General features: G+C 45.0%; 1 protein-coding gene across 4 annotated transcripts in view; it reads right to left on the bottom strand.

The window, feature by feature from the left end:
* CGNL1 (cingulin like 1) overlaps window positions 1-24,969 on the bottom strand; it is a 180,820-nt gene that overhangs the window by 148,716 nt on the left and 7,135 nt on the right. Inside the window, exon 1 of one of the 4 annotated variants that reach the window (XM_064361333.1) lies at window positions 18,568-18,693. The exons of the other annotated variants lie outside the window; for them this stretch is intronic. The gene's annotated coding sequence lies outside the window, so the exon portion shown is untranslated. Of the gene's footprint in view, window positions 1-18,567; window positions 18,694-24,969 lie in introns of those variants that run through there. 4 annotated transcript variants of the gene reach the window in all.

The raw sequence follows: 24,969 nt of genomic DNA, 5'->3' as shown, positions 1-24,969 counted from the left end.
AGGCAGCGCACATTTGCGGAATGATTTGTCTGAGTGAGACGTTCAAGATAAGGATTTCTATCAAAGGAAGTGACTTCCGTGTATGAATGTGTGTGTTCATCATCCTTGAGGTCTAGGGCCCTGAGAAACCTAACTCCGTTTTCCCTTTACCAAAATAAACATAATGGTTTGCTCTGCTTATGGCAAATGACTTTGTGGGATGGACTATTTTCTTCCTGAACATCCCACTTTCTCCAAGATTTCAGCAGGACACAGATACTTAGTCAGGTCACTTAACTCCTAACTTCCACTGTACCCTCTCACTTCCACATATTTTGAAAATACTAAAGAGAATAATTTTTTCTACTGGGCACAGTGGCTCATGTCTGGAATCCCAGCACTTTGGGAGACTGAGGTGGGTGTATCACCTGAGGTCAGGAGTTCAAGACCAGTCCGGCCAACATCGTGAAACCCCGTCTCTACCAAAAATACAAAAATTAGCCAGACGTGGTGGTGAGCGCTTGTAATCCCAGCTACTCAGAAGGCAGAGGCAGGAGAATTGCTTGACTCCAGGAGGCAGAGGTTGCGGTGAGCCAAGATCATGCCATTGCACGCCAGCCTGGGCAACAAGAACGAAACTCCATCTCAAAAAAAAAAAAAATTGAGCATTGAGAATAATTTTTCCTAATACTTTCGATATGGAACAAATTGTCAAGCCCCACCACTCTGCCTTTGTTCTGAGACAGGGTCTCACTCTGTCTCAGACCAAGGTAGTGTCGTAGCACAGTCACAGTTCACTGCAGCCTCAATGTCCCAAAGTCAAGTGATACTCCTGCCTCAGCCTCCCAAGTAGCCGGGACCACAAGCGTGCACACCACGCCTGGCTCTTTTTCAGTTTTTTTTTTGTTGTTGAGATAGGGTGTCGCTTTGTTGCCCAGGCGGGTCTCAAACTCCTGGTCTTAAGCAGTCCTTCCTTCTCATCCTCTCAAAGTGCTGGAATTACAGGCATAAGCCACTGTGCCTGGCAAAACACCCTATTTTTTCATAATTATTTCTTTAAATGTTTTTTTGAGTGGTTAGAAGTAACTCACAAAACAGAACAGATGAGGAGTCTTTTTTCTCATCATATTTACTTAAAAACAAAGAAAGGAAAAAGTGTCCAAACATCAATAAGTGATAGCAAATCAGGCAAAGCCTCTTGTAAATGCTAAAACTTTGCTCTGACTGCCTTAACGGAAGGCCTTGAAATTCTTCATGTATACAGAAAGCCATTCAGGAAGCCCACCTCCTAACAGCAGGGCAACTGACAGGACTTCTGTCTGCAATAATCAGATGATCTACTCCAATCAGAGGGAAACCAAGCCTCAGAAAGGTCAAGTGATTGCTTGCCCAAAGTTACACAGCAAGCAAGTAGCAGAGATGCAGCTGCAGGGGCCTTACGGCTCCAGGGACACCCAGCCCATTTAATCCCCCAATTCCACGTGAACTTCATTCCTGAGTCCCTTCTAGACATGATTAAAAGGAATTCACCCATGTCAGGCTAATGACTGTTCAGAAGCAGGCTGCCCCTCTTGAGTTCCTCCAAAGATTTATTCCATGACCTCTTTACTTGGAAGAAATTTGGTGTTCTCTGAGCCTTCTTAGCGTGCACAAAAGCTCAAGTGACCAAAGAGAAGTCAAACCTGGGCCTTTTATAAACAGCCGCAGGGCTCTCTAGGAACCCACAGCCAAGTAGCTGCAGAATAACTACATGAAGCTGCTCCTAAGGGCATTTTTATGTGAAAACGCACCCTTTGCAAAAACATTCGCTACAAGGACCCCTAGTTCTCAGTAAGCACCTTCAACATGTCATCATAGTTTTTCATAGAAACTTGGTTTCAGAAAATCTGTGACAGGCTTATTGGATTTATTAGAACTGCATTCTTCACTTGGAAATATCTTACACGCTATAAAACATTTTAAAAACCCTCAATGTTCATAAATCCATGAAGACGCTATTCTGCTTTCTTCACCAGCAGGTAGACGCAAATTGAAAGAGGGGAAAAAAAGTGATTTGCCCTGATCTTTCACGAGGTCCAAAGCTGGGCCCTTCCAAGCTCAGCAGGGAGAGGCAAGCGAGAGAAATAAGCTACTTTCCTGGAAATACTGCCGGGCTTGCAGGTCCCTGGCTTCCGGGCTTGGTTAATAAGAACAAGCACACAGGCAGCCCTGAGAAAGGGCTGAGAAGGAGGAAACATTTCCAGCAGTTGCACTGGAAGTAGATGGGAAGTCGAGTCTGACACCGACCACAAGCCCAGGGCACTCCCTGGGCAGCAAACTCTTGGCTCTGGGCGTCAGCCAGTGCTATGGGAGGCCCCTTTCTTCTGTGGAAGACTTGGAGGGGATCCAGGGAGGTCACTGGACTCTGGGGCTGTGCATCTGTCTTCTAAAAGGCAGGGGCAACCCCCAGATCCAGGGAAGAAGCTAGCCCTGGGACACAGCAGGGTGCCTCTCTAGATACGGCCATTAAAGCCCACTGGACAGTCCCTCGGGATGTTTCTTTCCTTCTGCACAACGTCACCTCCATCTATTTAGATTGAGTATTTTCCAGCCTGCCTCCAGCCAGCCAGATGTTGCCTTTCAAAGAGAACATATTTTTCTAATTATTTCCAGGAGAAACAAATACTCTTTAGCCACTGAGGCTTACCGTGGAATTCACTTTTCCCCACAAAGGGTTGCGGGCAGCCGCTGCCCATTGCTCTCCGTGGGCACATAAGGGGGCAGACTCCAAATCCCTGCAGTCAATGAATCCCCTTTTGAAATAAACTCCTTGGCATCAGTAAAGAGTTACTTGGCTTCCCAGGTTTTACATTCCGTTTTCTGGGTTTGGGAGGTGCTTTTTAACCTCGTATTTCTTTGTACAGTGCTTTACTGCTGTTGCAGTGGGGAGGGAAGCATTTGAAACACACTCCCATGCTTGCAAAAACAATATCATTTTCGTAGCAGCAGAGTCTCGACCCAAATTCTTCCAGGAAACCAGCATGTTTGTCCTGGGCACCAAAGAGGGGCATTTCAACCTGGCTGACAAAGCTCAGCATGAGTCAGGGGCAGGTTGGTCTGGCCAAGACCACCGTGGAGGCTGCCACTGAGAAGACAGACCCCTTCGTCAGTAGCTGGCAATCAAGGGTCCCTGAAAGATTTCCCTGACATCAAGTCTTGGCAGGCACTGTGGAAAGTACAGCCTCCAGATGATGGCGAAGGATTCAACAATGGCCTCTTCTGACATCATTTGAACCACCGCCTCCAATTTCTCCAGGAGATTCAGAAAAGTATCCAGCCCTTATTTGAAATAATGCATGCATGCACTTAGAATCTCCAGTGTCTTCTGCATACTGTCTTGTCAAGATATTTGAGCCTGTAGCCCTAACGCCCTGCACAGAGGGCTGGGACATACCTTCCTAGGGGTGAGCTGGCAAAAAACAAAAAGGCCCCATCAGTAACTTAATCTAAGGCAGAAAAGGGCAGCTGAAGCCTTTGAACTCTTTAACTCAATCCCACTGGGTACTTCACTTGTCAAACACCAAGCACCTACTATGTGCAAGTCACTGCACCTTCACGATGGTGTTGGAGATGCCGTGTGAAACCAACAGAGAGCAGGGGTATCCATGGGTTAGGTTCTGCAGCATGCAATGGAAAAAACCCAAAGTAATTTTGGCTTAACCACTAAGACAGAAGTGTGCAGGCAAGCAGTCCAGGGCTGGTATCATGGCTCTGTGGTCATTAGGATCCAGGCTCCTTTCTTTACGGCCTACTTACTTAGAGCTCGGTGTGCTAGTCCATTTTTGCATTGCTGTAAAGGAATACCTGAGGCTGGGTAATTTATAAAGAAAAGGTTTCTCCAGCTCACGGTTCTGCAGGCTGTGCAAGCGTGGCACCAGCATCTGCTCAGCTGCTAGTGAGGACTCAGGAAGCTTATACTTATGGCAGAAGGTGAAGAGGGAGCAGGCACACCACGTAGCAAGAGAAGGAGCGAGACAGATGCCACTCTTTTAAGCAGCCAGCTCTCACATGAACTCATAGAACAAGAGCTCACTTTCCACGGGGAGGGCACCAAGCCGTTCATGAGGGATCTGCTCCCATGACCCACACACCTCCCACCAGGCCCCACCTCCAAATGGGGGGATGACAATTCAACCTGAGATTGACAGGGGACAAAACATCCAACTCATATCACGTGGCTTCCATCTTCACGGTGACCTCAGCATCCAAGATATCCTTATACCTTGCCCACAGAAGTCATTCCCAGGAACCTTTCCACAAGCCCCACATATAACACTTCACGTTCTACTTACTAGAGCTTAACTCACTAGCCCATGAACGATAGGAGAGGAGGCTGAGAAATACTGCCTTTCGGCTTGGCACACTGTGCACCCTCCAAAAAAATCAAGCTTTTGGTTACTGAGGAAGAAGGGGAGAAACAGGCACTGGATATGAAATTAGCAGTCTTTGCCACTGAATGCATAGTAAGGGAATTTGAGAATGAGCCAATTTAGAGTGCTACTAAGTTGAGAAGAATTGGTAGTAGAAAAAAGGATGGGTATTAAAGGATGAAGGTTCAAGTGAAATTATTCTTCAAGGACAACTAAACACTTCATCAAGTAGAAGGCATTTTGAACAATTTTCCGGAACCATCCACTTTGAATTGAACATACTTTATGAAACATTCAAGCTGGTAAGGAAATGTCTTAGGTATTCTAGAACTGGGGTGCCAGGAGAATCACTTGGGTTGGGAACTTTAAAAAAATTCAAATCTCTGAGGCCCATTCTTGGAAATTCTGATAGATGGTTTGGAGTTGAGGCCTAAAACTCTGCTTTTAAAAAAGAAAAAAGCAGCTGGGCATGGTGACTCAATGTATACACCATCCAATCCTACTTCCAGTAATTAACCCTGAACAGAAGAATTATACAAACACCTCCGAGAGTACAAACGCTTAGATATGAGGTATTTGTAATAGCCCAAATATCCATTAATAAAGGATTGGTTAAATTATGATATATCTATAACAGGGAACACCAGGAAGCTATTTAAAACAACAAGCAACAAAAATCTACATACGCAGACATAGAAAGTATCCAAATATATTGTTAAAAATACAAAAATCGACACCAAAATAACATAGCTATAGAGTAACCCCATCTCTGTAAAATAACATAAAGTTACAGGAAAAGTTTTTTAAAAAATCAAATCCTTAAAGAGTAGTTATGACTAGAGATGATAAAACAGGGTACTTTCCATTTAAATAACACATTTTTGTAATGCTTCCATTTTCACTGCAAACATGCATTTTTTTTTTTAATTTGAGATGGAGTCTCCCTCTGTTGCCCAGGCTGGAGTACAATGGTGTGATCCTGGCTCACTGCAACCTCCACCTCCTAGGTTCAAGTGATTCTCCTGCCTCAGCCTCCCGAGTAGCTGGGATTACAGGCAGGCGCCACCATGGCCAGGTAATTTTTGTATTTTTAGTAGAGACAGGGTTTCACCATGTTGGCCAGGCTGGTCTTAAAGTCCCAACTTCAGATGATCCTCTCACTTTGGCCTCCCAAAATGCTGAGATTTCAGGCGTGAGCCACTATGCCCAGCACAAACACGTATTATTTTTAAAATAAGAAAGGAACTAAGTAAATGGAAGCTCAAATGGGCTTTGAGAATCCAAAATTTTGTATGCTATGAAGTCCACCGTTTTCTCTTTAGGCAGCAAGCTCTCTCAAGCACAGCACTCGGTATAAAACACAATTCAAACCCTAGCTTCCTTCACACACAACCTCACACAGACGGAAGTTACAATTCTTAGCCCAAAGCCAAGTAGAAGCAACAAAACAAAAGCATGAGCTGCTAACAGGCATCAGTCACAGAAAGTGACAGAAGAACCACAAAAGGCAGTCATAAGAATGAGAAGAGGCTGGGCGCGGTGGCTCACACCTGTGATCCTAACACCTTGGGAGGCCAAGGCGGGCCTGAGGTCAGGAGTTCGAGACTAGCCTGGCCAACATAGCCAGACCGCCCCCATCTCTACAAACAAAAAATTTAAAGCTTAGCTAGGCATGATGGTGCACACCTCTAGTCCCAACTACTGGAGAGACTGAGGCAGGAGGATCGCTTGAGCCCAGGAGTTTGAAGTTGCAGTGAGCTATGATTGTGCCACTGCACTCCAGCTTTGGTGACAGAGTAAGAGTCCATTTCAAAAAAAAAAAAAAAAAAAGGTATTAGAAACACAGCAATTTCTACAGCTATTTAGTACAGGATCAAGGAGGCTTACACACCTAGAGCCTCTAAGGATATCTCCAAGTAATAATTAAGAATAATAAGAATGAAAATAGTGAGTTTTATTTAGAGTCTAAGTTTCCATAGAGATGGGGGGGGTCTCTCCATGTTGCCCAGCTGGTGTCAAACTCCTGAGCTCAAGCAATCCTCCAGGCTCAGTGCTGGAGGCTCCCCTCCCAAAGTGCTAGGATTACAGGCAGAAGCCACTGCACCCGGCCTGCAGTCCTCAATGGACAGATTCCATATTCCGCTCTGAAGACAAAACTCAGAGATCTTGACTCTTTGTCATGCAGATGTAAAATCAGAACTGAACTATTGCCCATTTCTTGTGTCTTTATTTTTTTTTCCTATTTTCTCCATACAGATTTTTTTTTTTTTTTTTTTTTTGAGACATAGTTTCACTCTTGTTACCTTTATTAGCCAAAAAAAGAGAAAAAAAAAACTATATGTGTCCTGAGTCTTCAGGTGATTAAGCATGGCTTCACAAACAAGATTCTACCTTTCAAAAAATAATCAACCAAAACTGTGACCAATAATACAAAGTATTCAAATCTAGACTACAACTAGGATTTGGGGATTAAATTCCATCCTGAAGAAGTAGAGACTGGAGTCATGGTTATCGGATGCTAGGACAGGTAGGGGAGAGGGGAGGATAGAAAGAAGCTGGTGAACAGATACAAAGTTACGGCTGGATAGGAGAAGTCAGTCAATAATTTATTGTGCACTTTCACAGAGCTAGAAGACAGGATTTCAAATGTTTACAACGCAAAGGACTGACAAATGTTGGAGGTGATGGATACACTAATTACCCTGATTTGATCATCACACATTGTATACACGTCTCAAAATATCACTGTTATCCCATAAGTATGCACAATTATGTGCTAACTAACAATAAAAGGAAAGAAGAATTTGTGAGAGTAAAAATAAAATGTAAAGGGCCTGGATTTTCAAAATAATAAATGTTTTTTAAATATTCATGGTTAACAAAAGCATGGATTTAACACATTTAGAAGAAACTTAGGGGCAATTTTTTGCTAAAAATCAGAGGCCTCTGCACCAAATGATAAAGTATTGCATTCTCTATTCAAAGTGCCGTTCCCACAGGCTAATCTTCAAGCGTGCTAAAACAGTAGGGCTCTGTGTACCTTCCCAACAACGTGCCGGTTTGAGAAAACTCAGTTTACACCGTGACACCAGCCTGGTTTTCCACCATGCTCAGTTATCATGTTTGCAAGTCTAGTTTTTCAAACGACACGTTGCCACGCGGGTCCCACTTTCCCACGGTGCCAGCGTCTACTTTTCTGGGAGCCGGAGCGCACAGCCCTTCCCGGCAGCGCAGGACCGGGTGCGTGGCAGGCACACAATAACGGCTCGTTTCCTCTCCCCTTTCCCTCTTCCTCCAAATAGAATAGGAAAATGGCGATATGATCCAAACCTCTAATGCCGCTCCCTCTTTCTTCCTGGGCATCCATTCATCGTTTTCCTGTTCCATTATATGGCCATCCAAAATCCCCATTAGCAGTACCTTGCTTGCAGGAAACAACCCCAATTTGTACTCCAAAAACAAAAAAGGAAAGAAAAGCGTATGTATATATATAAATAAAAGCAGAGGGGAATACCTCTCTCTCATGTCTAATATACCCAAATATTAACATCTGTTTATCTTCATGGCAGAACTGAAAAGTTTTTAATTTTCATCTTATACTTTTCTGTATTTTCCAAATGCTTTACAATAAGCATCTCCTGTTTTTGATCACTACAAACAATTAAAAATGAAAAGATTGATATTTAAATGGTACAAGGTGTTCTACTTCATCTTCTACTATATTCTAATAATAAAATAGTAATGAAGACTACCCAATCAAGAAAAAAGGCTCATGACATGTCAAAGGACACAGGGATAACATAAAATAACCTATACCCCACAATTAAAACTATGGGGAAAAAATTAAATAACAAAATTATTGTAGGAGGTTCTTCTCCACTTTCTGGTTTCTGTAAAGTGATTCTATTACTTTTATAATTTAAAAATTAGCTTATGGGGCTGCGCACAGTGACTCACACCTGTAATCTCAGCACTTTGGGAGGCTGAGATGGGCGGATCACCTGAGGTCGGGAGTTCGAGATCAGCCTAACCAATATGGAGAAACCCCGTATCTATTAAAAATATAAAAAATTAGCCAGGTGTCGTGGCACATGCCTGTAATCCCTGCTACTCAGGAGGCTGAGGCAGGAGAATCTCTTGAACCTGGGAGGCGAAGGTTGCGGTGAGCCGAGACTGAGTCATTGCACTCCAGCCTGGGCAACAGCAAAACTCTGTCTCAAAAAAAAAAAAAAAAAATCAGCTTATGTAGCATTATAAAAATTAATTTATAAAATGTACATCAAAAATAAATAAGACATCTTAAAGACCTGTGTTAGTAATTCACAAGAAGAGATACTGAGAGAGTTAGGATCAAGAGCTTCCTAGTTCAGGAGTCAGGAATGCCATTTTCTCCAGCACCGCCACTCCGCCAAATGGAGGTGGCCTCCATAAAGGCCTGCGGGTCCCCTGTGGGTCACAGGCTGAAGGTGAGGATAACCGTTTTGACTGCTTCATGGCAACATTGGCTCTCTGCTTCAAGGCCAGCAATGGTTTACAAATGCCTCGGACCCCAGGGCTCTCTGAGCTTGGCCTATCATCCCCTGTTCACTTCCTCCCTATGGCTACACGGACTTCTGATCCATTCCTCTTCACATGCCTGTATTTTCATCCCCCCAGTCTCAGGTTAAATGTCACCTTCCCAAAGAAGCCATGTCCCAGAAGACTGACTTCTTTCTGCAAGACTTTAGCGGACTGTGCCCTGAACCCACAGATTGAAGTAGACTCTCCCAGCGTTCCAACAGTGCCCTATGCGTAGATTCTGTGTTGGACTATGATTATGTGATTTCTGCGTCTTTTCCTTCCACTGGACTACAAACTCCTGGAGGACAGAAATCAAGTTATATTCACTGTTACGTATCAGCACAACAGAAAGAGCACTATAATTGTTAAAATTATCACCAGGTTAAGTCCACAGGCTATGGAGTCAGAATCCATATCAAGTTTGATACAGTGCAGTCTCCTACACAGCCACCAAAATGATGAGAATGATGATGACAGGCAATACCAACTATTGACATGAGAGCCACTGGAACCCTCTGCTAGGTGGGTGGGAGTGTAGAACACGGTTTCACAGTATAGAACACAGCTCCATCCGTATTAAGACACAGAAGTGCTGACCTAGAAATATACTCAAAGAGCCACATACATATACAAAGCATGCAAGAATGAACACAATTAGGCCAGGCGCAGTGGCTCATGCTTGTGATCCCAGCACTTTGGGAGTCCAAGGCAGGCAGATCACTTGAGGTCAGGAGTTCAAAACAAGCCTGGCCAACATGGTGAAACCCCATCTCTACTAAAAATAAAAAATTGGCCAGGCGTGGTGGCATGCACCTGTAGCCCCAGCTACTTGGGAGGCTGAGGCAGAAGAATCGCCTGAACCCATGAGGTAGAAGTTGCAGTGAGCTGAGATCATGCCACTGCACTCCAGCCTGGGCAACAGAGGAGACTTTCTCTCAAAAAAAAAAAAAAGAATGTAGCACAATTAATAACAGCCAAGAACTAAAAACAACCAAAGTCCATCAGTAGAGAAGATAGATCAATATCGAGGTATATTTGTACATTGAACTACATTGAACTACACAATAAGAAATGGAGCAATATATTTAGCAATGAGGAAAAAGAAATTATCGTTATATGCAAATCCATGTATTTCACATGAATGGATGAATTTCACAAACATATTACTAAGTGAAAAAAGCCAAATACAAAGAGTACATACTGCATGAATATGATCCTCTTTTTATGACATTCAAGAACAGTCAAAACTTATCTATGGTGATAGAAATAGAATATTAGGCAACTTTGCTGAAAAATAACTAAGAGGAAGCACAAGAAAACTTCCAGAAGATTCTGTGCATTATAATTTATAAACTTTTTACTTAAAAAAAAATTTTTTTTTTTTTGAGCTGGAGTTTCACTCTTGTTGCCCAGGTTGGAGTGCAATGGCACGATCTGGGCTCACTGCAATGTCCGCCTCCCGTGTTCAAGCAATTCTCCTGTCTCAGCCTTCGAAGCAGGTGGGATTATAGGCATGCACCACCATGCCTGGCTAACTTTGTATTTTTAGTAGAGACAGGGTTTCTCCACGTTGGTCAGGCTGGTCTCAAACTCCCGACCTCAGGTGATCTACCCGCCCTAGCCTCCCAGAGTGCTGGGATTACAGGCGTGAGCCACCGCGCCCGGCCTTAAAAGAACTTTTTTTAACTTGGTTTGTACCATACTTCTAACCACTTACCAGCTGCACGGTCTTACGGGCAAATGTGTTAACCTCGCTAAGCTTCAGTTTCTACATTTGAAAATGAGGATAAAAACAAAACCATCACCTACTTCATGGGAATGTGATGAGAATTAAATTAGGCAATGCACATAGAATACTTAACATAGTGCACGGCACGTGGTAGAGCCCAATATACAACAGCAGCAGCAGCAGCAGCAAAGTTCTACTGACGTCTTACTCGGCGCCAGGCACTGCTCTCAGCTTCAAGCCCTTAATCACTGTGCAATACATCTCGCCCAGTTCCCGTTCTTTTTTTTTTTTGAGACGGAGTTTCGCTCTTGTTACCCAGGCTGGAGTGCAATGGCGCGATCTCGGCTCACCGCAACCTCCGCCTCCTGGGTTCTGGCAATTCTCCTGCCTCAGCCTCCTGAGTAGCTGGGATTACAGGCACGCGCCACCATGCCCAGCTAATTTTTTGTATTTTTGGTAGAGACGGGGTTTCACCATGTTGACCAGGATGGTCTCGATCTCTTGACCTCGTGATCCACCCGCCTCGGCCTCCCAAAGTGCTGGGATTACAGGCGTGAGCCACCGCGCCCGGCCCCAGTTCCCGTTCTTATCAATCAGTCAAGGCCAGACGCAAAGGCTGTGACCTGGGCATTCGTAGTCATCTGTGCATAACACGAATCACAGCATTCATTTCAAGAAGGGTGAATCGGCCGGGCGCGGTGGCTCAAGCCTGTAATCCCAGCACTTTGGGAGGCCGCGGCGGGTGGATCACGAGGTCAAGAGATCGAGACCATCCTGGTCAACATTGTGAAACCCCGTCTCTACTAATACAAAAAAATTAGCTGGGCATGGTGGCGCGTGCCTGTAATCCCAGCTACTCAGGAAGCTGAGGCAGGAGAATTGCCTGAACCCAGGAGGCGGAGGTTGCGGTGAGCCGAGATCGCGCCATTGCACTCCAGCCTGGGTAACAAGAGCGAAACTCCGTCTCAAAAAAAAAAAAAAAAAAAAAAAAAAAAAAAAAGAAGGGTGAATCACTAGTTATGCTGCTGCCGAGGTTTCAAAGAAAAGAAACTGGCAAGAGTCACACATTGGGATTATTTAGCTTCTGAAAGCACTAGCTGCTTTTTGCAGGAGCAGGAAGATTTTATTCTGGTGAAGTCACTCATGTGAATGGAGGACTCATTTGGGAACTGAAGGAACTCATCTTTCATCCTAAGGAAACAAAAGAGACAACTAACTCTGTTAAAAGTTGTTCATGCTGACTAGCTAAATTTACTGTCTTTCAAAGCAGTTCAGATTTATAACTAAAATAACTGGTTTTCTGGTTTGGTTTTTTTGGTTGTTGTTGTTTTGACACGGACTCTCACTCTATCACCCAGGCTGGAATGCAGCGGCGCAATCTCAGCTCAGCGCAACCTCCACCTCCCAGGTTCAAGCTATTTTCCTGCCTCAGGCACCCACCACCATGCCCAGCTAATTTTTGTATTTTTAGTAGAGACAGTGTTTCACTGTGTTGGCCAGGCTGGTCTCGAACCCCTCACCTCAAGTGATCCACCTGCCTCGGCCTCCCAAGCACTGAGATTACAGGCATGAGCCACCATGCTCAGCCAAATAATTGTTAAAGTACGTGCTTACTGCATAAAGTAACTGAAAATATTGGTCAGGAAGCAAAGGGGCTCAGATCATATAAAATCATCCCCAGCCACCCCACCCTAATGCACCTGACTGTGGACACCAAGCAGGGTCAGAACTGGCTAGTATTTGGATGAGAGATTACCATAGGTCATTTGTAACACTGATACAATAGTCTCCAATTTATAAGATTAACCTGTACATTTGAGAATGGCTCAATTCTCATGAATTGTGGCTTCAAATAAGAAATAGCAAACTGCCTGGTTTTGAACCTACCCCCACCATTTACTAGTTATGTCACCTTGGACAAGTTGCTAAATCTCTCTGTATCTAAGTTTCCTCAGTAAAATGTAATCAATAGGGTTATTATGAGAATCAAATGAGTTAATACATGTTAAATACTTAGAACAGTGTCAAGCACTGTGGCGTGACAGAAGAATGATACTAAGTATCATTAATTTTTATCATACTTTCTGATGTAGATGCAGAATTCAGGTAAAATTATACAACTTAGTCACAAAATTTCCAGATATAATATAGACTATCTGCAAACCAGAGGAGAATATATACTAAGATCATGTCAAGTGAGCATGACATTTGGTCTTTATAGTTATACTCATGCACACACATAAACACATGTACTTTCTCTCTCTCTCTCTCTCTCTCTTTTTTTTCTCTCTCTCTCTCTCTCTCTCTCTCAAGAAACGTAACTCAAGTCAACTCTGGAACATAATGTGCCAATGATACCGGGTTCTTTAGACCCCAAATTGATCCCAAAAAAGATGTGTAATATTACTTTTCTTCCAAATATTTCTAAGAACCCATTAAACACACACACACACATATACACACACATGCTGAAAAGGTACACTTGTTTTTTGTATTTCAAAAGCACACTGGAATCATTCCACTGCACATTTGAGGAGCAAAGTGCATGGTGTTCAAACACGGACTCTTCACCCTATAGCAGAGGCGGCCTACTAAGCTTTTACATTTCCCTCCAATTGTGAACACTGAAAGCTTTTCATTTTGTTCCAAAGGAAATGATCTTACCATAGCTCAGCGCTATTGTCATTGTCTGAGTAACGTGGGTATCCGGTGGCCATTGCAGAAGGCCTAAATGCTAAAACCCAAGAGCATTAACAATCAAACTTAGAACCCTGGAGCAAGGGAATTACAAAGAATTCCACCACAACCTAAGGTGGCACTCTACCTTCCCTCCTTCCACCCTTGCCAATCAAAAGGCTTTCAATATCCATTTTATTTTTCTATGTGGAAGAGAAATATACTTGAAAATACTGCTACATTTAATATTTTCATCTACCCAACAGGCATATTCACACTTTTCTACTAATATTGGCCAGTCAGATTGCAAATCCCTATCTCATAACTGTTATCTGTGGTTTATTGCTGTCATCAAAGTGACATGATTAAGATAACAATTTTTTTATGTACTAGTCCAAGATATTAAAGAACTTTGTTTTGCTTTAAAAAATAAACAAATAACTGTTCGTCCAGGCGCGGTGGCTCACGCCTGTAATCCCAGCTCTTGGAGAGGCTAAGGTGGGTAGATCACCTGAGGTCAGGAGTTCGAAACCAGCCTGGCCAATATAGTGAAAACCCGTTTCTACTAAAAATACAAAAAATTAGCTGGGCATGGTGGTGGGGGCCTGTAACCTCAGCTACTAGGGAGGCTGAGGCAGGAGAATCACTTGAACCTGGGAAGTGGAGGATGCAGTGAGCCAAGATTGTGCCATTGCACTCCAGCCAGGGCAATAAGAGTAAAACTCTGTCTCCAAAAAATAAAAAATAAAATAACTTCATTCTACACTTAACAGACTTTAAACATCTAGACTCCATGGAAGCCGCACACGATAAACACAGCTAACATGAGATAGTGGTTCTTGCCTTTGCTCTACCCTGAGTTGTAAAAACCTTATTCAGCTTTATTATCCAGAACCTGGGACAGCAGGCTTCAGTAGATGGATGAACAGAAAGTCTGATACCCAGGCTGATTCCTTAGCAATGAGTTAGATTCTGGGAGCTCAAGGAAAAATTAGGAAACGGCAGCCGTATTTCTTTGCAAGATAAATTTCCAGCAGAATGTTCGCTCTTGCTGACTTGAGCTGCTTGGCTGGGTTTCCGTAACTCCTAAAGTTGCGATAGGTCGTGACCTAAACACTCATTCATTCTTCAACTGTGTATTTGTCTCTACTAGGTAGAAGACACTGTACCAGGCACGAAAAGAGATTTTAAAATGACCTTATTTCACTCCTGGACTTCTTCCCTTCCCATCCTCCCTCTAGGCCCATCACACACAGCTAAATGCACTCCTATCCTCTCACAGCCACATCTCAGGTAATGCCCCTGCTAGTGCCTTAATTTCTCCCAACCCCACTAAGAAAAACACCTATCACTTTCTTTTGCATTATAAACGTAATACCTACAGTGATATTTATTAAATGCAAACAGCCAAGAAGGGCATGAAATAAAAAAGAAAATTTCATGAAATGAAAAACAAAACCACACCACCAACCCACGGCCCAGAAATAACCGTATTTCTTGGTTCCAGAAATTTATATTCACAATCAAAAATTAAAATCTTTTTTCCACCATTTTATGGTGCTGAAAAAATTAAGATTTTTATTGTGATAGTATTAGGTGGGGGGGAAAAAGAAAATTGTAAAGGTCTTTATTTTTGCAAACAAAAAACAGGAACTCAGAATACGTGCTGATTTGCATCTTTTCTGTGCTATCCTCTTTTCCTGCCTCTCGACATCACTCTGAATAAGGATATAATGGTTGGAGCAGCAACAGCCACACTGAGATCAAGAGGAAACAAGCTTGAAGGCAAACAACCAACTCTGAGGCTAGGACAGAAGAAATAAGCCAGGGTCTTCACATTAACTCCCTGAACTGCCCAGACCGGACTTCATGTTTACATGAGTTAACAAATGCCATTTTGAAATGTCTTAGTTAAACCACTTTTTAACCACTTTTTATTGTTTTAAATGTCCTATGTAAACCACCTTTGAGTTTTGTTTACTTGCAAGTAAAAGCACCCCCACTGCCAAACTGCTCTCTAAATAGAAACCCAGTGACTTTCTAACCCCACACACAGCACGTGTGAGAGCAGCTGTCTCCTCACACCCTTGGCTTTAAGAGGTTTTGGTCCCCATCTGTTCCTGGTGCATTTTCACTAGTGGCTAGAGCCTTTTCTTCCTTAAAGTCTAGCAGCTCTTCACTAAAGAAATGGCCCATTGCTGGCTGGGTGCAGTGGCTCACGCCTATAATCCCAGTGCTTTGGGAGACCAGGGCAGGCAGATCATCTGAGGTCAGGAGTTTGAGACCAGCCTGACCAACATGGAGAAACCCTGTCTCTACTCAAAATACAAAATTAGCCAGGCGTGGTGACACATGCCTGTAATTCCAACTACCCGGGAGGCTGACTCAGGAGAATCACTAGAACCTGGGAGGCGGAGGTTGCGGGGAGCCAAGATTGTGCCATTGCACTCCAGCCTGGGCAATAAGAGTGAAACTCTGTCTCAGAAGAAAAAAAAAAAAGAAATGGCCCAGTGCAAACCAGCAACAGCAAGGCTGCTTATCATTGGCCAGTATTTCATTCATTCTGCTTCGCCCATGTCATCCCATATGGGCACAAGGTTCACATGGCTTCTTTCAAAAAAGCAGACTCTGTCATAACAGGGCCAGAATATACTGTAACGCACGACACCCGTCCTGACTGCGCTAGACTGAGACAACCCTGGGGTGTGGAAAGACGGGCACCAGACTGGGAACAGGCTGGCCTGGCTCCCATCGGCCGCTTTTGAGCTGGTTGACTAAAGACAAGTCACCTCACCTCCTGAAAGCCTGTTTCTTTGGATGTAAAAGGGTCTGGAAGCTACGGCCTAAGGTCCTTATGAAGATTGGGACACGGTGTACAGAGGCCCTGATGCTAACCTGTCACTGTTACTAAAGGTATGACTTAGGCTGAGGCAAAGCCCTGGCCTCCTTCAACACTGTGGTCCTTCTTTGTCCTCTTTGCCCTCTCAGCTTGTCACACTCCTGCCACCACAGCTGGCATCCTGTCAGCTCATGACAGCTGACCTGAAGAAAATCAGGCCCATCCTTCTGCTCCTCTCACAGATAGGCAGCACTCACCGAGCCCCATCGTAATGAATGGATATGATCAATGTCCAGCCAGCTGAGAGGCAGGGCACGCCAGCTGATGTACAGGAAATGCCAAGGCCTGGGCTGGTACCTGCACCAAATGCATATGATTTTTCACCCAGCCAGCCTAGGTCTTGCAAGCTCCCAAAAGGCTAGTTTGGCCCAAACTACCCTCTTTCCTCTTATTCATTCTCTACCATTGTGAATGGAATTATTGTTCTCAGTGCCTTGCTCCTCCATACACATCCACCTTCCTTGCCATATGACTTTGCATTACCTCCTGCTAGAAGGGGCCGGGTATACTTCCTCACCCTGCTGATGTGGAGCCTCACAATGCATTTTCTGTTGGCCAAGGGAATCTTGAAAGAACTGACAGTGGGCCAGTTACAGGCCGAAGCCTTGAGAGGCTTCCAGCATTTCCACTTGCCTTCTTACGCCTCTGTGATCTGCCCAGCACGAGCTGGCCCTGCATATTTGTTGCCCCTGCAGCCTGGGCTGCTGAATGAACACATGGAATAGACCTCGACCCCTGTGGAAACCTGGAGTCTGGCTTAGCCCAGTCAAGACCACACCCAACCAACAGCTGAGCAAGGGGAAAATGAACCTTTGTGGTCGTAAAGAACTGAGATCTGAGGCCAGGCACGGTGGCTCACACTTGTAATCCCAGCACTTTGGGAGGCTGAGGTGGATGGATTACCTGAGGTCAGAAGTTTGAGACCAACCTGACCAACATGGTGACACCCCGTCTCTACTAAAAATACAAAAATTACAGGGTGTGGTGGTGCACACCTGTAATCCCAGCTCCTTGGGAGGCTGAGGTAGAAGAATCACTTGGACCTGGGAAATGGAGGTTGCAGTGAGCCAAAATCGTGCCACTGCACTCCAGCCTGGGCAACAGAGCGAGACTCCATCTCAAAAAAAAAAAAAAAAAGATCTGATCTGGATTGCTTGTTACACAGCAATATTAACTGGCAAAATACAATACAACCATTGTAAGAGCAAATATGACTATGTTTGCCTGGCACATAATAGACGCACAACGATAAAATATTTGTGCTTATGTTAAGGAAATCTGAATCCATTTATCCTTCAAACACATACAGAGCACTCCTATACACGAGGTACCAGGCGACCCACAGAGTGCTGAGTAAAAGAAAAACACAAAAAAGTGACTAACTCCTGCAGGTGTCTTTTTGGTCAAGCATAACTCCAAGCTTCTGAAATCCTACAGGGCGAGAGGGAAGGTCTATGTTGAGAAAGTTTCTGCTCATTTCATTCATTCATTTCATTCATTCATTTACTATCCTGGGTTAGAACACAAAAGGCATGAAATTCTGCATCTGTGCATTTAAGTGAATTCTTGCATATGTTGATAGCAGAACCTACTTTTTCTACAAATATAGTACTCACTTAAAAGACAGTTGGAAACTACAAGTTATGTTTTTAAGATAAGAGAGAACAGCGGGGTGCAGTGGCTCACGCCTGTAATCCCAGCACTTTGGGAGGCTGAGGCGGGTGGAGACCAGCCTGGCCAAAATGGTCAAACTCCATCTCTACTAAAAATACAAAAGTCAGACAGGTGCGGTGGTGGGCACCTATAGTCCCAGCTACTCGGGAAGCTGAGGCAGGAGAATTGCTTGAACCTGGGAGGCGGAGGTTGTACTGAACCGAGATCACACCACTGTCCAGCCTGGGCGACAGAGCGAGACTTCGTCTCAAAAAAAAAAAAAAAAAAAAAAGAGGTAAGAGAGAACTTGAATTATTTTTAATGAACTCCTTGGTTCCACTTACCTTCATTTATTTCCTGAGCACCTCTGGCGACCCAAGCACATGATTTGTAACTTTGCTAGAAAGCAGCACACATCATTCCTAGTTCCAAACCCTGGCTGCCCAGGTGCAGTCACTCATCACGAATCACTCTAAAGTATAGTTGACATCCCCTAGGGTCCAAAATTTAAATTTAAAAAGAAAAAAAAAACCTGTCTATAGTTTAACTCCAAAGTCTTCATTTTTACCGTTAGATTTTTATTTGATCTGCAAATGTGAAGATTCCTCCTCAGGCAGACAATGAAAGAGACAAGTTTCAACCACACGCCTTCTTACACTCACCTCCACTCAGAAAGTCCTGGGAGACACACAGCTAAGAGCCTTGGCCATGAAGCCTTTCCAACGATCTTTTGAAGTCTAAATAAAATCTCTGTCCACTGGTTTGTCCTTCTTCCCACATTTATTCTCTCCCTCGGAGAACTTGGATAGATTTGCCAAGTATAATTTCTCCATCTGCGAGTCATGCTTTCTTCAGAGTCCAGTGACGTCACCCCGTCTCATGGATTGCACAAGGCTGCCCGGTATGGAGGCGCATCAGCTCTGATAACAAGAAGCATTTCTAGGATTCTAACCAGGAACTCACCAAAACGAAGTACAGTCGTAAGAGCACACAGGGCTACAGCTCCCTCTGCAGATACTGCTCCGAGCCCTGGACACACAGGAATTCATAGAACAGAACTCCGGAGCCGGGATTCAGTCCCGGGCAGTCCAGGCCCAGAATCCAGGCTGCCAACCGCCCACCTCTGCAGCCTCTACAAAACCCCAGCCTGTGCCAGCAGCTCGAGGCTCCTCTCACCCTCCTGTCCTCGCCCAGTACAATGAGGGTCCTCAGAAAAGTAACCCAAAGGAAAGACCACCCTAGAATTTCCTTTATTTTAGCTTTTCCCAGGAATCCTCTAATGCCACTTCCGGAGTTTTCCCTGAAGCTAAAGCAGCCTGCTTCCTCCTCTTGGGGCCTACTCACCTCTCCAGAACCAGAGAAAAAAGTGGAGCCTCTTCTAGCTCTCAGGCCCCAAGGCCCCAGGATCTCAGGAGCCTGGCGCTGCTCTCCTAAATGCTTTCATCTCGGCCCACTGAGGCCCCTACACTGCAGATGAGGTCAGAAGTGGGACAGGGTAACCACCCTTCCCAGGTAGGGAAATGCTTCACTTCCTTCCAGTCCAATCTCTCTCCAAGGAGCTGGCTTTACATATCTATGTGGCTTTCAGCCTCTCTGAATCTTCTACTAGTGGCAGCTGGGGAGGGGGCAGGGTAGCCAAGAATGTCCTCCACCCCCCCTGCCCAACCCCCATCTCTGAACCCAGTCTGGGTCAATGACAAGCTACAAATCTGGCCCAGGCCTCCACCTGGAAATCTAAAGCAAAGGATATTATTAAAGTCACAGGTTAAGGATCACTCACTCCACAGCTCCTCATTTAGAAGCCTGCAGTGGCGTCAAATGTAAACACTTCCCAAGAATGCTTTAAAACAGAGTGAGGTTTTTATTAAACGACTTAATTGAGGGCCACTTCTCATTGTGGGAAGCTTTTAAACCGATGAATAATAAAAGGGGCCTGGTGGTGTTTTCCAGACACTTGTTTTTAAAGCCTGTCACGCAGTCATGGGGAAATGAAGCACCACTCGGGGCCCCCCTGTGTGCTCCTGCTGCTAATTCTTCTGCAGAAGCAAAATACCTAATAAGACCTATTCCCCGGCACCAAGAACCTGGCATGAGAGCTTCATTCCATATTCATTTCAAGGGTCATTAGAAGCACTGGATGGGAAAAGTGGAAAAAATAAGGCTGGCCAAGAATGATCAAAATCAGTGAAGAAAGACACTTTAAAACTTGAAGACAGAGCACGACTTGAGAGAAGCTCAGGCCTGATGAAGCTGAGGCCCGGGGTGCTCCGCAAAGAAGACACCAGGTGAAAAGTGGTGAAATGCCGGTGCACATTACAACACACAGCCGACACCTTGAAAACACGGTGCTAAGTGAAAGAAACCAGACGCAAAAGGCCATCTAGTGCATGAAATTTATATGAAATATCCAGACTAGGCAGTTCCATAGAAACAGAAAATAGATGAGTAGGCTAGCGAGGAGGGAGTGGCTGGGGGAAGGGAGGAATGTGGAGTGACTGCTCAAAGGGTCCAGGGTTTCCATTTAGGGGGATGAAAATGTTTTGGAATTAGATAGTGGCGATGGTTGCACAACACTGTGAATGTACTTAGTACCACTGCATCATATGCTTTAAATTGGCTAAAATGGGATTTTATGCTGTATTTTACCACCAAAAAAAAAATCCCAAGAACCAGAAAGATCCTTTTTCACCTCCTAAATCAGGAGCAATCTCTTCACCTGAGTAAAAATACACATGCTACAAGTCAACATCAAATATTATTTTACTAACAGCAACTCACTGGTTGAGCTGAGATCCCATCTTCCCGGCACACCTCACAAGGACAAGTCACTGAAGCCTCACACCCATCTTCAGCTGGGTGTTACTGTCCTCACTGTCATTATCCTCATTCTACAGGTGAGGAAACCGAGATACAACGAGGTCAAGTAGCTAACCCAGGGTCACACGACAAGTACGGGAAGCACCAAAGGTCGCACACGGAGCAGCTGTGAGTGGCTGACCTCATGCGGTCAACCACTGGGCCACACTGCCTCCCAAATCACACACCCTGCTGCAGGAACTGTTTGGAGGGCCTAGCACTTTGCCCGTAACACAGACATTCTTTGACTGTTGAGCCCTAATCATTTTTAGTGTCCTTGACTGAGTGATGACCTATGAACCGGAGCCCCTGAAAAACTCCTTCAAAAGGCATACCTTAGGAATCACACTAACACATTCACATGCATACAGCTAATTTCACACATGCAGATGGAAGCAACAGGAGGAGATGGGAGGGTGACACGGTTACCTGCCTGTCCTTTAACAGGGGAGAAAGCGAGGCTCACAGGTCTGTAGCAGTGCAGCCCCCACCACCGCTGTCCTCCGCAGGGATTGGGTTTAACCACCCAGAGAGGCTAAGCAGTTTCACTGGTTTTAACATGGCTATTTATATGTAAATGACGCAAGCAAGTTTCAAATGAAGTTAAGGCATGCTTAATGGAGAGAAAAGGAGCTGTTCCCACCTAAGGGGCACCTGTGGGGTAACCCAGAGGCATCAATAAAAGGTTAAATTCCATTCTTTCCATTCTACTTAAGAAAGGAGGATCTCTGTCCCTGGCCAATAGCTCCCTTAGATAAGAGATGTTAAAAAGAGCTACCAGTGCAGACCCAGCATGGTGGCTCACACCTATAATCCCAGCACTTGGGGAGGCAGATGCGGGTGGATAACAAGCTCAGGAGTTCAAGACCAGCCTGACCAATATGATGAAACCCCATCTCTACTAAAAATACAAAAATTAGCCAGGTGTGATGGCAGGTGCCTGTAATCTCAGCTACTCCAGAAGCTGAGGCAGGAGAACCGCCTGGACTCCGGACGTGGAGGTTGCAGTGAGCCGAGATCACGCCATGCACTCCAGCCTGGGTGGCAGAGCAAGCCTCTGTCCTCCCCACCCCCCTGCAAAACAAAGAGTTACCATTGTTTGAGGTTCTACTTTGCCAGAGTTTCTTAGCCTTGGCTCTACTGACATTTTAAGCCAGATAATTCTTGTGGGGGGCTGTCCTCTAAATTGAATGATAATTAGCAGCATCCCTGGCCTTGGCTCATTAGATGCCAGGAGCCCTCACCACCCCAGTCATAACTACCAAGAATGTCTCCAGATATTGTCAAATGTACCCCGAGGTGGGTGGCACGGGGCCTGTTTGAGAACCACTGTACTATGTCAAAGAGATGTGGCCTGACTGTATGCGGTAGGCATTACATCTGTTTTACAGATGAGGAGACAAATGCGAAATGGAAGAGGAACCAAAGAGACATCACTCCTAGTGATCATCACATAGAGCTTCCAATCCAAGTAAGTGAGACCCTTCTTCACCCCACAGTGAAAAGAATGGATTAAAATACAGGAGATGAAACTACTTTGTTTTTTTCTGTCACCCAGGCTGGCACGTGCTGCAATGGCACGATCTCAGCGCACTCCAATCTCCGCCTCCTGGGTTTAAGTGAAGCTGGGACTACAGGCATGCGTCCCCATACCCAGCTAATTCTTTGTATTTTTAGTAGGGACAGGGGTCCACCACGTGGGCTAGTCTGGTCTTGAACTCCTGACCCCAAGTGATCTGCCTGCCTCAGACTCCCAAAGCGCTAGGATTACAGGCGTGAGCCACTTCACCCAGCCAAAGGTGGAACTACTTTTCACTGGCTCATGTATTTAAATGTTAAACTGTGCCTCACCCTAGGAAAACGGATGGTAGACTTAAACCCTACCAGGTATTTGGTCCTCAACTGCAAAGGAAATATGTTCTGCAGACCCTGATGATAAGAGCAGCCCCGAACAATACCTGGAAGTCTGAAGGGGCTCCTTTACTCACTCAGCAGTCTGCAAGCTGGGTGTAGGGATGCCTTTCAAATAATAAATGCTTTAAGCAAACAAGCAAAAAATGATTCGCCATGAGAACTTGAAATGCACAGAAAACGGCATGCTTTTATCAAAAATTCTCTCCTGTTATTTTTGCAAAACACTTCCCACACACTCTTCACTCCTTAAGGATTGTCTGTTTTTCTGATTAGCGACCACTGTGGCTGCTAAAGACAGAGGAAATACAAGGATGTCAAGTTTCAAAACAATGTCTTTCTTCCTTTTATTGAGCACCTATTTTCTGCCAGACACCAGGCATACAACGTCAGTAAAGAGATCGTGTCTCCTTAAAGGTTTGTTTGAAAGTTTATGGGAATTCCAAAAAGAAAAAGAAAAAAAAGAAAGTTTATGAGAATTCAGACACATAAACTGAATGCTGTTCTCACTGCTCAGATAAAGGCATATACAAGCCATCATTAATTCGTTGAAGAAATGAATGAGTGGGTGAGTTCACGGAAAGAATGAAGAGCAGGAACAGCAGCCAGGACTCTGTGTTTAGAGAGATGGTAGCTGTTAGCATAGCTCAGAGCTGGACCGCAAGGGTTTAAACCCTGGATTTCAGCACTTTGACAAGCTACCCAATTTCCCATGGCCTTGTTTCTCTCCCCTGTAAAATGGGTTTATGATAGTACCTACCTCACAGAATTGCTACACTAAAAGCTCTAGGACGGGGCTGGAGGCAAACACTCCGGGAGCATTTGGTATTATGAGAATTACTGATCTTGGGCAGGTCTCCTGGAAAGTGTCTGGCAACTCTCTCCCTCTTTTGTACCCCACCCAGCTGCCTCACACTCAGAAAGTTGGACTCAGGCCTGCAGGGAGAAACAGTCATGCCGCGAGCAAGCCAGGCCTGGAGAATCAGCTAACTGGTGGGTCTTATTTCCTACCCACTATTTCCCCTCTCCCCTCGCCCTACCTCCTCCTCCCACCCCACCTCACTCCCCAAAGCTTACAGGTGGCCCCGAGCAGCACAGACTGTTCGGGCTGAGCAACCCTGGCCACATCTGAAGCAAAGGCATTTAAGCCTCAAACCTGAAACTCACAAGTAAAAGAAAGCTTAAGTTTGGGCTGGGCACAGTGGCTCACGCCTGTAATTCCAGCATTCTGGGATACCTAGGTGGGTGGATGGCTTCAGCTCAGGAGAGACCAGTCTGGTTAACATGGCAAAACCCCATTTCTACCAAACACACACAAATTAGCCAGGTACGATGGCCTGCGCCTGTGGTCCCAGCTCCTGCAGAGGCTAAAGTGGGAGGATCGCTTCAGCCTGAGCCTGGGAGGTTGAGGCTGCAGTGAGCTGTGATCACGCCACTGTACTCCAGCCTGGCCAGTGGAGTGAGATTCTGTCTAAAAAAAAAACGAATAAATAAAGACGGAAAGAAAGGAAGAAATCTTAAATTTGTTAAACTCCACCCTCCAATCCCTTTGCAAGCTATTTTCCCTCTCTCTTATCTCTCCATTCTTTATCAGGTCCTCTCTAGCACCTAAAGCTTTCCACTGTAATCACCACTCTAAGTGAATGGTCCAGGTTTTTGATACTTGACTAGGGCAAGGAGAGAGAGGCTAATCAACTCCTCAGCTGCTGCTGTGTAATTCTGAGTAAGTCACTGTTTACAGAAAGGAAGATAAGAACCACACAGGCAAAACGAGGTGGGGAATTAAACCTTTTTTTCATACTATCAGCTACAATAAAGTTCAAGGATATGTATTAGTTCATATGATATACTAGAACCTCTTTATGACTTTGAAAACTGGGCCATTTCTTTTTCTTTTGTAATCAAGTCAAAAGAGCTCCAGTGGGCCGGGCATGGTGACTCGGGCCTATAATCCCAGCACTTTGGGAGGCTGAGTGGGTGAATCACAAAATCAAGTGTTCGAGAGCAGCCTGGCCAATACAGTGAATCCCTGTCTCTACTAAAAATACAAAAAGTAGCCGGGTGTGGTGGCACACACCTGTAGTCCCAGCTACATGGGAGGCTGAGGCAGGAGAATCCCTTAACCCCAGGAGGCAGAGGTTGCAGTGAGCCAAGACTGTGCCACCACACTCCATAGTGGGTAACAGAGGGAGACTCCATCTGTGGGGGGCGGGTGGTGGAAAGCCCCAGTGTTGCGAGTCTGACGGTCCAGGCTGGAATCCCCAAACTCCCAGCCTTACAGAGGAGGGAGTCCTCAC

The sequence above is a fragment of the Aotus nancymaae genome, unplaced genomic scaffold (assembly GCF_030222135.1).
Source record: "Aotus nancymaae isolate 86718 unplaced genomic scaffold, 86718_ANA_hifiasm-v0.15.2.pri h1tg000041l, whole genome shotgun sequence".
In the NCBI taxonomy this organism is placed as follows: Eukaryota; Metazoa; Chordata; class Mammalia; order Primates; family Aotidae; genus Aotus; species Aotus nancymaae.
This window is presented reverse-complemented; position numbering and strand designations above follow the sequence as displayed.